Below are 14463 nucleotides of genomic sequence, written 5' to 3'. Positions count from 1 at the left end.
CCAGCCTCTGTCCTCTACCTATATACCAGGCTTTGTCCACATGACATGCAGTAAGGGGTTGTTATATAGTGGCCTGTGATTATGTCATGCTGCCATTCCTGCCATCATTCCAGTGATGTTGAGGTCCCCACACATATTGCGGGGTAGGGTCTATATATATGTGGGCTACAGCTGGACAAAACATGTATGCCCTTCTGCAGTCCAGAGATCAGTGTATGTAACACTGTTATATGCCCCTGTAAGTCAGTCTGTGGGGGAGAGGTATGCACCATATATAACCTTGGCTGTTGCAACATGTGAGGGATATCAGTAATAACACACCTTAAGGTATATGGCTTTACATTTTCATACATTTCACCTTGTGAACATTGGTGGCTTAGTGCTTACTGTCATACAGACTGTTCTGTGTGTCAGTGAAATAGTGATGTTTTAAGTTAAGCATTGTTATGTAACAGATACATCCTCACTGTGACATCTTAATTCTTTTCCCCCTAGGGGTTGAGTACAGAGTGTAATTGGAGGCTACTGAACTACATTTGCATTACTTACTGTTGATTGATTGTTATCCTCTGGCCCAGTCATTCTTTACTGTTGTAATATTTGAAGGCCTTGGCCTGGACAGCAACATATGTTATGCTTCTGGATTACTGTATAAAATGATCTGCTTGAGAGTTGCATTACTCAGTTAGTATGTATTTCAAACACCTAACAGCTATATGACATGGCGTATACAACTGTAATAGTACACAAATAAACATTTCTTATGTATGCAAACCTTTGTGTGGTGTCATATCCTTTGATGTCTCTGTGGGTATATGTTTCACGTAATAATTGTCTTTTGTATGAGAGAATCATACACTGTCCATTTTAAAAGGTGGCAACTGTAGGAATACTGGCTGTTCAATATGCTGTGCACCCTCTAAATATGTATCTTACTATACATATCTATACGTAGTAATATATATATGTGTGTATGTATGTATATGTATCTGCATATATATGTATGTGTGTATATGTATCATTATAATGTTTATTGCTTCCACATTGTACATTCCCTATGGTAGCCAGACTGTACTGCATGATATGTTATTGACACCATCCTGACATCATACAGGTGGGATGGGTTACTGTTAACTACTTGTGGCTATGTTGTGTAGAGTCCTGGGTATGAGGCTTGCAAGTGTTGATATTGTGTTGCAAGGCAGATCTGTTTGGCTGTGAGGATATATATATATATATATATATATATATATATATATATATATATATATATATATATATATATATATATATATATATATATATATATATATATATATATATATATATATACATACACATACATCTACATGTATAAATGCATTTCCTGTACTGTTGAATGACTGTGCTAGATGATACGTTTGGTAAAACATCATGGTTATATATATGTGACATGGCTTCATGGTAAATCACTTTCGATATGGTGTGTAGGGTCCTGGGTCCGAGACTTGCAAAGGCATATAATTTTGTTGCTGGGCAGAACAACGGTCATTGGATACAAAGTGATTAAGGCACTTTTAAACAGTTGTAAGTGGGTTTGCATGATGGCAAGCAATGCTAACTTTCAGTTAAATATGTTTACAGTCAGTTAGCCTCTAAATTACTTATCCTGTGCAGGCATTGCTTACCCCTGTACAAACAGGATTAAACCTGCTTACTGCTGCTTAAAATTGCTTACTCCCACTTACCCTTGCGCTAATTTCTTTAAAAGAAAAGAAAAAGGGTTGATAGGAAAGTGGTGAAAAAGGGGCACAAAGAGGGCGATTTAGCGCGGAGTTGCCACTGTTGCACACAAGAGCAGCGTCAGTTAAACAAGGTTAAACTATTTGGGCCATCTAAATTCCACTCTTCAAATTTTCCCTTAGAACTACCTTCCTCGAGCTGTACTGCTGATCTAACCAGCATATCATATAACTGAAAAGTTCATCTCTACTTGATTCCCAAGTAGACTATTCTCTATCTGTAAAGCCTAGCACTTACTCCTACAGTACTTGCACCTTGATAAAGCACTCTTATTATAGATAGTACCCCACCAGTCTAAAACCCACTTCCCCCGGAGTCCTTTGAAAGTCTCTTTATCTACTACTTCTAGTATGTCGAGGGATCAGTTGCTAGTGTCCTCTCCAGCTCAACTGGTGAACCTGGGAATATTGAGGCAATGTTACAATTGCCTCATGTACCTGAACAATCCTCTCCTTCTCCCACAAAACACAAATACATGCGAGAGATGCAACTATACGGCCAAACTGGAGGCTGAGCTCTCTCAACATAGGACTGGCAAGACCAGACAGGAGGAGAAGGTAACCACACACAATACATACCCAGTCACACATGGTACCATCACAACTTCAAATCATACACATACTCACACAAAGACATACTCGGAGGCTCTGATCAAAAATTTACCAAAACAGCAGAGGCCACCATAGCAGACACTCAAACAACTACCACCTCACGACCCAACACATGCAACACATAGACCACACAGTCAGTGTGTCAAACAGTCACAGCCCTTAAGGCCAAACAAAATGCCAGACACACTTGTCATTGGTGATTCCATAGTCAGACACACTGACGTCCCGCTCACCAGACTGAGTAAAGAGAAGGTCACAGTAAGCTGCCTGTCGGGCGCTAGAATCCGCCACATAACGCAAGCACTCAGGTCTCTCAACAGCAGGTACAAGTACGACTCAGTCATTGTCCACGCTGGTGTCAACGACCTGAGATGTACCTCCTTGGACTACATGAAAAGGGACATCGAGGAGCTCTCTGATTATGTAGCCCAGGCAGGTATGACCCTGACCTTGAGCAGTATCCTACCTTCACCTAGAATGATGCCACAATGCAGTGATAAGATGATCAGCTTTAATAATTGGCTTAAATTCTGGTGTCATTCAAAGGGATCAATGTCTGTCTGCCTGGGATGACATGCTGGACAAGCCACGCTGCTTCAAGGGCGGCTTGCACCTGTCACCCTGGGCTTCCAGATATTGGCAAAGGCTCTTGCCACCCCATAGTGCCTTTTTAGGCAAGGCTCAAATTCTAAACCTACCACCCTAGAACACCAAAAGGAAAAACTAAGGGTAATGCTGCTTAATGCCAGAAGTCTCAATCTCAAGATGCACTTTTCGAGGCCCTTCTCAATATGGAGAACATCGATGTCTGTGCTGTGACAGAAACCTGGTTCAAGGCTCCTGAGAGCACCCCAGCACTAACAGGTTTCACCTCATATCATGTTCGCCCCAAAATCCGGACAACACCAAGAAAGGAGGGTGTCCATATTCATAAAGGACACCCACACCTCAAGGTTGGTGGCAACGCACAATGCATCGGAGACCATCCAGGTGCAATTAACCATAGGCAAGACTGCTCTGCAATTTGTAGCATGTTACATGCCACCCTCTCAAACTCAGGAACCTCACATGGCCTTCCTGAAAACATTGGAGGGGATAAATGTATCTCCAAACACCATCATACTAGGTGACTTCAACTACCCTAATATAGACTGGGAACACTACTCAAGCCCGAACACTCTAACCCAAAGATTCCTGGAGTTCATAAACTCAAATGCCATGGAACAACTAGTCACCATCCCCACAAGAGGAGAAAACATACTTGATCTCATCATCACGAACATGGGATCAAAATGTTCAACACTGGAAGTATACCCCTCACTGGTGAGATCAGATCATAAACTAATCTCGCTGGAGGTCTTCATCCCGCCCCCACCTGAAACAAAAAAGACCACAGTGAAAAGCTTCTCAAAAGCCGATTTCACACTTCTAAAAGCTAGTGTGGTCTCCTTTAAGGCCCCTGAGCCAGTGGTAAACATTACTCAAACCGCTGAATCACTTACAAATGCCTTCTACCAGCACCTACAGGACTGCATGGATCAGGCAATCCCAAACAAAACTAAGACTCTCTGTACCAAAGGCAAGCGTCCAGTCTGGTGGACCCCAGCCATAAACAAGCTCTACAACAAAAGGAGGAAGCTACTACAAGATAGAGCAAAATCCTTGAAAGGTAAGACACCTTTGATCATTATAAGTAAAAACTAAGAGCTCTCATAAAATCATCCAAGGCAAATTTTGAGAGAAAAATCACCAAGGACTCTAAAGACAATCATAAGGCCTTCTTTAGCTATGTTAGAAACCTAGGAGGAAACTCCCAGATATGCTCAGAATTAGTTCAAAATGATGTGAAAATTACTGAACCTACACACATTGCCAACATACTGGCTGACAGGTTCAGTGCAAACTTCTCCCCCCCATCCCCCCCAAAAGGAGAGATATCTATTCCAGAGGATTGTAGCGCCCCAAACATCTCCAACGCCCAGGTGAGAACTGTCCTCACTAAGGCAAAAACACAGCATCCATGGGACCGGATAGTGTCCCCGGCTGTGTGCTTCATGAACTCAACGAGGAATTAAACCCACAGTTAGGACAGCTGTTTAATCTTAGCCTCACCTCAGGATCGTACCCAAGGAGTGGCGCCTGGCGACTGTGGTCCCACTTCATAGGCGGTGCCTCCACAGACCCTGGAAATTACCACCCCATTAGCTTGACAAGCCTTATCTGCAAAGCCATGGAGGATCATAATGGAACTCATAAATAAAGTCATAGGTAACTCGTAGATTTTGGATCCAACCCAGCTTTGCTTTGTCAAAGGTAGATCCTGCCTCTTAAACTTGGTTGACTTTTGAGACAGTCACCAAGGCCATTGATGAGGGAAAGGCAGTCCATACAGCCTACCTCGACCTGGCAAAGGCCTTGACACAATACCCCACTCAGGTATCATCGAAAAACTCATCAGCTTGAATGTAAACCCATACATCACAAGATGGGTTGCAAACTGGCTAAGTGACAGAAGCACAGGGTCAGAGTTGCTGGAGCCATGTCAGACTCAAAGCCTGTCACAAGTGGTGTCCCACAGGGCTCAGTCCTGGGTCCACTCTTGTTCGGCATCTACTTTTCTGAAGTACAAGCAAACACAGGAGGGTTATGGCTGACAAAGTTTGCAGATGACTGCAAACTGGCCATAGTCGAAAACACATCTGACACAGATATCCTCCAGAAGGGCCTCACAGAAATGGATAACTGGTGCCAGAGCCATGGCCTGAAGTTAAACGCCAAAAATGCATAGTCATACCCTTCGGGAAAAACAAGGTTACCCCTAGCTACCATATAGGTGGCAATCCACTGAGCACAGAAAAAGTCATCAGGGATCTGGGGACCCAGGTTGACAGTAGCCTTTCGTTTGACACTCATGTTGCTAAAGTAGTTAGGAAAACCTTCTATATCGCCCACCTGATCATGAAGGGATTCACATCTAGATCAAGGGAGGTCATCATCCCCCTGTACTCATCACTCATTAGACCTATGATTGAGTACAATGCCCCATTCGGAATGTATCTGACCAGACACCTGCTGCAGCTTGAAAGGCCCCAAAGTTCCTCACCAAAAGGATAAAGGGTCTCAAAAATATGTCTTATGCTGCCCGACTGAAAGAACTCCAGCTCTATTCAGTCTCATACCGGTTGCTCAGAGGTGACCTGTGCCTGACATATAAGGCCATGTCAAACCCAGATTTGATGAATATGCTTCACCTCAAAAAATCTAGATCCCTCAGAACCACAAGGCGGAGACTTAAACCATGACACGGTTATAAATAGAACGTGCTGGAGGGACAGATTCATCACCCAGAGACTCCCTATGCTGTGGAACAAAATCCCAGTACATGTGAGGCAGAGCACCTCTCTGGCCTTGTTCAAGAGGAATCTTGACCAATGGATGGGAGATTGCAGATATACCCCAGGGATTACTTCAGTGTCACTGCTTGACAGAGGCACAGCAAAATGATAGGCATAGTTTTTATTCAAACTAAAGGGGTGGCGAAAGCCACATAACTATGGGCTAGGCTTATAAATGCCCTTGGGCAGATAGCCTAGTATGAACCTATGAACCTATGAACCTATGAGCTAGGGATGTGCAGGACGGGTGTAGGGAAGGTCCATAGCTGCACATTTCTTCTACAGCAACAGGTGTGCATATACACTGATTTGGAGGTAGATTTGGACATTCATACCCCTTTGAGAGGGGTGAGGACAGCAATAATATGTTGTGAAGCCAATTAGACCAGATTACATGTGTCCAGTGGACAGATGTGCAAAATGGACAGCTATGTATGGGGCAAGATTTTTTTGGGGGAACAGATTGCCCTTTTTTGTAAGGTGAGAGTGGGATGTTGGGGGGGATAGTAGGTATATTTGGGGAGGTAGGTTGGGTAAGATGACAGACAAGACAGACAAGACAACATACAGGGGTGGTATATGACACATGTGGGGGTAAACACCTTGGATGGGAAGGGGTGCTTGGAATTCGGAAATCCATGAGCCCCTAATGGAAACAGTGGGACTGAGGTCCCCACCCATGGGCAGTCACCACTGCACCTTCATGGCCTCAAAGGTGGCTGGGTAGGAGGGGCAGACTGACCCTGTATATGTGCCATGCGGCCCTCAAGCTGGCGTAGCAGTTCTCCAAACTCCCTGCAGAGCTCGCTATGCACCAGGCCCTGGATTTGATGACGGGTGACAGTATCCTGTCCACGGCCACTCTCGGGTAGGGGGCAAACGCCATCCTCTGAGGCAGTTCCACTCAAAGGTGGTGCCGGACCAGCGGATGAGGAGGTCCCAGGTTGAGCTCCAAATGTGCTAGTGCCCTGTGCCATGGCCATATGTGGTGGGAGAGGTGGGTCAGCTGGGACCGACCTTCCCAAACGTGCTACGTGCTATGGTGTTTCAGTTTTATAACATGGTGGGTTAGTAATAGTTAACACATTCCAGGATTAAGTATAACAGCATGCATAGATATTCCCATTAACCCAAAACACCAGATATGGAACAGTTGCATAGCAAACAGAACACATGCATATATGGAACCACAGTGTCCATTACAACTGCATGCAGGTACATTGATAGCATGCCCCCAGTGTGGGAGTATTTCAATGTGGCACATGCATAGAAACAAATTTCAATATTTATCAAACAATAGGACATATGCCTCAACAGTAGATTTAATTGTGCACATACCCATTGAGTTGTGTATTTAGATTATTGTTGCAGATACGGTGGGGGTGTGTGTCAATTAATAACTTGTATATCCCTGTAGTTCTCATTACTTTCTTAGTCAGTGCTGTAATCTGTACCTTACAGGTATTACTACACTACCCTATGGCCTTAGTTTGGACAATGGTATGGTTGTAGACAACTACATGCATGAACTGTGTTTTACCTGCAGTATACACCTCTTACCTCGTATACATGTGGAGTTATCTTTTGTTAACACTACCTGACTGTTTCTACGCATATTCCCAGATTCCAGGTTAATGTTATGCACATGCCCCTCCATCTCTTATTGCACACACTCTGGCCAAGTCTTGACAACATGCAGGTGAAACTGGGACATATTTTGACTATTGCCCTCATAAACCTTTGGTGAGTTGCTACAATGACAGGTTATTTTTCATATACATTTTCCGAATATTTACAGGTCTGACAGTCAGTTATATGACATTAAATGCTGCCTAAATGTCAGAGATCATCACACTGATATGCCAGGGAGACAGGGTAACAGGCAGCAGATATGGGCCAACTATCTGGACATTCTGGACAAATCTGTACAGTTGAGGGTATGATTCTGCATACAGCTTACTACTACTCCCAGGATTCAAACCATGGCTGTGTCTGCTAAAAATAAAACAGTGTATATCACAGTTGAGTGTGCTATATAGATATTGCTGTGTGTCTCTTCTCTGATTTCTGTCTATAAGTCTCCCGTGGTTTTACAATCTGACCTTGTAATTATAACACTGTTGTACAGGGTTTCCTAGACAGTTTTATTATGTAACACTGTGTTGTGTAGATGACAGTGATGAGTAATACCTTATTATTCAGAGAAACTGCAACACTAACACTGCCATACAATACCAGACTAAACGGTACCAGTCCAGGATTTCAATCTTTCATTTCTAGGCACAATTTTTATATCTGACAGACCTGTGGGGGGAATGTTTGTTAACACTACCTGAATGTTGCCACACATATTACCAGATTCCACATTATTATTATGCACAAACATCTCACTTTGTTACTGCATACACTCTGGTCATAACTTCACATCATGGGGGTGGAGATGGGACATACTTTGCTTATTACTGTCATAACAATTTGGTGAGTTGCTAGAGTGACAGGTTTATTCTTATAGCTATATTTCTGACAGTTATGATGTCTGACAATTAGTTGTATGTCATTATTTGCTGCCTAAACTTCTGGGATCATCCTACTGATTTGTCAGGGGGACAGGGTGACAGGCAGGGGAATTACGCCAATTATCTGGACTTTCTGACAATATCTATACAGTTGTGGGGTATGATTCTGCATAGAGCTTACTACCACTCCCAGGATTCGAACCATGGCTGTGTGTGCTAAAAATACAACACTTCACGTCTCAGTTAAGTGTGTTAATTGGATTATGTTATCTAGCTTTTCACTGTTTTCTGTCTAAGTCTCTCTCAATTGTACAATATGACCTTGTGATTACAACAGTCGAATACAGACATTCCTACACATTTTATTTATGTAGCACAGTGTGAGTAACAGTGCTTAATACAACGGTACTATTAAGAGATGGCAATACTACATTACCATATGATACCAGAGTAAAAACAAGCAGCCCAGGAGTTAGACCTTTATTTTCAGGCTGTTGCGCTTTTATATACATACAACCTATATGAAACTCTTTCTGCTACATTGTCTGGTTTATTCAGTACATGCCATACACAATACAGGTTTTATACTGGCAATTAACTTTCTACTACTTTTAGATTTATTTCTTATGACAGTACATGCAAGATTATTACTAACCTACCTTGTGATGCAGCCTCTGCAGCCTAAAGGCATGGGCTTCCTGATTCACAGCCCTCTCTGCTGCCACTGTCAAAGACATAAGAGGAATATTTATCCATACCTATCCATGATATACATGAGCTGGCAATTATTAAACAGGTAGTAGGATGAGTGCTTACACACAGCTGGGACATCACCCAGCTGCCTAGCTTCTTGGATCCACTAATCCAAGAGCTCCTTCTTCCTCCATTTCAGGTCAGCATAGTGATGCCTGACCTGCTCACCAGTTCGAGGGATGCCAGTGGCACTGGTGAGGTCATGGGCAAGATAGTCCCAGGCTTCCACTTTATATTGAGAACCCTTGTACTGACCCTGCAGCAGTCTCTGTTCATGGTCTTTAATGAGGAGTCCTGCCATGACTTTGGACTCCTGGATGCACCAGCACTGTGCTCAAAAGCGTGATCCTTCTCCCACACTGGCCATAGTGTCTACAGGAGGAAGCTGCAACCAGTTATCAGATGTATTCCCCCCTGTAGGGTTTAAATAGGGCCGATTTCCCACACTTTGCCATGATTGGATGGTTTTGAAAATGCTAAGCTATGGGAAAACCTGCTTACCTAAGGTTGGCATTGTTAAAGGGGTATACCAATGGGCAGATTGATATAGCTGACCTACACATTGCTTACACCTAGTAAGCAGGGATGTACAATGCTTAGTGTCACTTATTTTTAAAGTTGCACACTATTTGCTGTTTGGCATTGATTTATCATTCATTACATGTTATATATTTGTTCAGTATCCGTGATTCATGTGTACATACACTGTATGGGGTCCTTGAGTTTATTGGCAGATTTCACCACTTTATTACAATGATACCTCACATCTGGACTTAATGCAGTACTCCAGTTCACATATTTATGTTATGTAGAAGGTTATACAACATAAAACTGTATATAGATTTCTTTCACGTGTAAATTGTAATTTTGCTATAGTGAGGATCTGTTTGGGGATACCTCAAGTTTTGTGTACTGCTGTGATGGCTTACTGGTTAACTGCTGTGACTATAATGTACAGGGCCCTGGGTTCAAGACCTGCAAGGGCTGTTGATTTTATTGTTGGGCAGAACAGCGGCTGTTGGATACAGAGTGATTAAGGCACTTTTAAGTAGTTGTAAGCGGGTTTGCATGATGGTAAGCAATGCTAACTTCCGGTTAAATATGCTTACAGGGAGTTAGTATCAAAATTGCTTAACCTGTGTGTGCATTGCTTACCCCCATGCAAACAGGCTTAAACCCACTTAATACTGCTTAAAACTGCTTACTCCCACTTACCCTCACACTAATTTAGACAGAAATGAAACATGGGTCTTGGGAAAGTGGTAGATTTGGACACTCTATGGATTTGTCTTTCATTACACATTATACCTTCATTTTGTATCCCTGATTCATGTGTATGTATACTGTATGGGGCACTTGTGTTTATCTGTGGATTTTACCACATTATTACACTGACACCTCACATCTGGACTTAATGCAGTACTCCAGTTCGCAAATATATGTTATTTAGTAGATTTCACATGGAAAATGGAATTTACTACATGAAATGATACTTTCAAAGCAAACGCTTTGACCACTATACTATTGCAGTACTGCTTCAGTTGAATGTATCTTGCTATTTATCTTCTAGTACTATTTAAGCTACAGTATGCATAGCTAAGCAATGGGCAAACCCACACACCTACAGTTAAATGCAATCTGCTTGATAAAAAAAAAAATTCTACTGCTATTTTCTCTAGGAAGGGACATGTTTCACTTATTGTTGTGGATTCCTGCATGCATCTGCACATTTGGCAGACATCCTAGCAACCCCCCATACCTCTCAAACTCTTCAGACAAACTATCTGGAAAAAGCTTGACAAACTGTGGTACAACTATGGACATATTTTAATTATTGCTCTTATAATCCTGGGACAGTTGCTAGAGTAACAGGATTTGTTTTAATATAAGTTTTCTGATGGATTTTGGTGTCTGAGACTCATATGTATGCCATTATTTCACGGCTTCATTCCTGACATCTTCCCTTGATTTCACTGTACAAATGGAGTTAAAGGCCAACTGTATGGGCAACAAATGTGGACATTATGCAATGATTTGTACAGTTGGGAGGTATGCAACCTCCTATGAGCATTCTCACTCATTGTTATTGCCGAACAGCACTTTCTGAGTGCAGGGGCACATGTATTGTGAGAGCTTTGCTCTCAGACACACCCTCTGCACTCGTCCACGCTCTGTGTCCATTTAGGAACAGAGGCAGTGCACCTTCATTGCTATGCATGGCATGCTGCCGTGCTGCTGCTAATCCATCGTTTCTGTGCAGGAATAAGCTACTCCTGCACGGGACCTTACTGAATTCCGAGGTATATTTGTAAGCACTTACTCCCTGAATAAAATGTTGCATCATTGGGAGCCTGAACAAACAAACAAACAAACAAAAAAAAAAATAAAAACATAAGCTGTAATGCTAAACTGCTTGGCTTCTTCTGATAGCTGCACCCACCTAACATTAGTCAGTGGTTAAATACTGCTGAGTTTTGACTAACAAACATTTCACTTACTTCTCAATAATTATCTTATAATTTAAATATTAACTCAAACTCCACAGAATACCCAGCTTTTTTTGCTTCTTTTTTGAACACAGTAGAAAGGTATTGAACAACTAGGTCTCCAAAGAATCATTACCTCAACAAGGGGAAAGTTTATAAGCCAGAGTAAAAGTTTTCCTTCTTTTCAGAGTCTGTGAACTTCATCATGTTTACAAAATTTGTGTAAGAGATTAATTTCATTTTGAGATGAACATATTGTACATATAGACCAATTAGTGGAATTTCTCTGGTGACAATATGCTTTCTATAAGATTTTTAGACGTGTCGTACCATTAGGGTACATTTTAAAACATTTATTAGTATCACACTACTGTTATTGTATCGCAAATTATTTTCTTATTTCTTTTTTATGGCTCACTTCCTACTGAACATTTAGACTACAGCAATACTGTTCCTGTTCAGGGTCTATATTATATCATCGAATGCTTAAAAAAGCAAACGCTGATTGATCGACCTAATTTAAGCGAAAGCTTACAATCTCGAACATATATATATATATATATATATATATATATATATATATATATATATTTATATATATATATATATATACATACACATTATATATATATATATATATATATATATATATATATATACACACTTGTGGCAAGCCAAGATGATGAATAATTGCTTTCACACACAGAATACCCTCCACACAAACTACCCTATAACATATCTGTTTTCTACCTTGGTACACCTTTGCAGTTTGACAGTTACCATGCATGGTATGGAATGCATGTGTGTAAGGTAAGTGTAGGTTTGTAATGCTTGTGTGTATGATAAGTATAGGTTTGAGAAAATAATGTTGAACTCTTAAGATATTTTGAAGGTTCTGTTATTAGGGATATGAGGGATTGTGACTGTGTAGGTATGTTAGAGTAGGGTTAAGTGAGGGCATAGATGTAGTGCAGTGCATATTTGTTGGCATATGTGTATGTCTGATCTGTCTTGATTAGTGGTAGTGTTACAGAAGGGGGTTTCAAAGGTAAGGTGCAGGCTAAAAACCCTTTCTGTAACACTACCAGTTTTCAGACAACTGCAGTCCAAATATGTGGTAGATTGGACTTTGGAAGGAAACAGCATGTTTCCTTTGCCTTAGTTTCTGTTTCAGATTTAAGTTTTGGCATTTTTATAATTCAGCGTATTTATATATATATATATATATATATATATATATATATATATATATATATATATATATATATATATATATATATATATATATATAGACACACATTTCTATTTATCTATCTGTATATATGTGTGTGTGTGTGTGTGTGTGTGTGTGTGTGTGTGTGTGTGTGTGTGTGTGTGTGTGTGTGTGTGTGTGTGTGTGTGTGTGTGTGTGTGTACATATATATATATATATATATATATATATATATATATGTGTGTGTGTGTACATATATATATATATATATATATATATATATGTGTGTGTGTGTGTGTGTGTGTGTGTATCTATATATATATATATATATATATATATATATATATATATATATATATATATATATATATATATATATATATATATATATATATTCCATCCTTACAGTCAAATGACTGATTGGTCAATTGTTGTTTATTTGCCTGTTTATCATGGACTAAACAGCTGATTGACAGGTGTCCAAGATGGAACAATTCCTGGGATTTGGGAATATTTACTCACCCCATGTTGTAGATATCTGTGGTTTTGATTTAAAAAAGCCAACATTTAGCTTGTTGATGATAGGTGTATTCGATATATATGAATACACATACACATAGACACACACATACACATACAGTATACACACACATATATATATATATATATATATATATATATATATAGTTTATTTATTTTATTATTGAGCAAATTTTACCTTTCCAGAATTTCTCACACTATTCAGGTTTTCTGATGGTCTCACCTTTATACTTAGGAGTTAGATGCATTAGTACCACTGGAATGTTTATCAGGATACTCAGCAAATTCTCAAGCAACTTAGATGTGTAGCAAATCTCCATGACAAGTTTACTGGATTGCCATCTAGAAAAAATGTATCAAATGACATGCATTTCCTGTCTTTGACCAGTCTATTCTTGCAGGAATATCATGTTCTGGAGGTGTCAGTCATGGTGTGAATACTTCTGAATGGCCAGATTTAATAATTAAATTCTTTTGTCCTTTCTTTTGTATAACTGTCCATCTTCTCATTGAGCTGCATTGTTTTTCTCCCTGACCAATTCTTTCAGCTACAAGCTGCTAATCATGAACCTTGCAAGATCATTGATTTTTAGTCTGTCTACTGGCTGAATTTCAATGAAAGCAGGATTTTTGTTGACCAAAACGTAATGCATCACACTGTCTGCAGATTTCTAATTGTGCCTGCTTTCTCATTGCCATTATAACTGCGATGCTACCGGAATGGATATTGTTAATGCATGCTATTATTTCTGTATTATGAACTAAAACTCTCATAACTATTATGTAGATCTGCCCTGATTAAGCAATTGCAAGTCTGGTTGCAAGTTATGTTCTTTGTTAAGGGCCTATATTACATTGCTTCTTAAAGAAACAGCAAATGTGTTTATTTTTGTAATGTCTGTTTGCTGGATAAGTGGAATTTAACTTGGATACATTTTAAGAGTGGTTCATAGTGTCTATTTCCAACACGCAATGATGGTCTATTTAGTAAAGCCTTTCGACCAACATTTTTTTTGTGAAGGTTGGAAGAAACCAGTACTTAGAAGGAACTCCTTTCCATATGGGAAAGAAAAGCAAATGGCACTCAGTAAGTGCCAGAATTCCGGAATGATCCTTGGACCCTGGAATGGCAAGGAGGAGATCTTATCATTAAGGTGTTAGCTCAGT

The sequence above is a fragment of the Protopterus annectens genome, chromosome 2.part1 (assembly GCF_019279795.1).
Source record: "Protopterus annectens isolate FY-2018-M chromosome 2.part1, PAN1.0, whole genome shotgun sequence".
NCBI lineage: Eukaryota > Metazoa > Chordata > Ceratodontiformes > Protopteridae > Protopterus > Protopterus annectens.
This window is presented reverse-complemented; position numbering follows the sequence as displayed.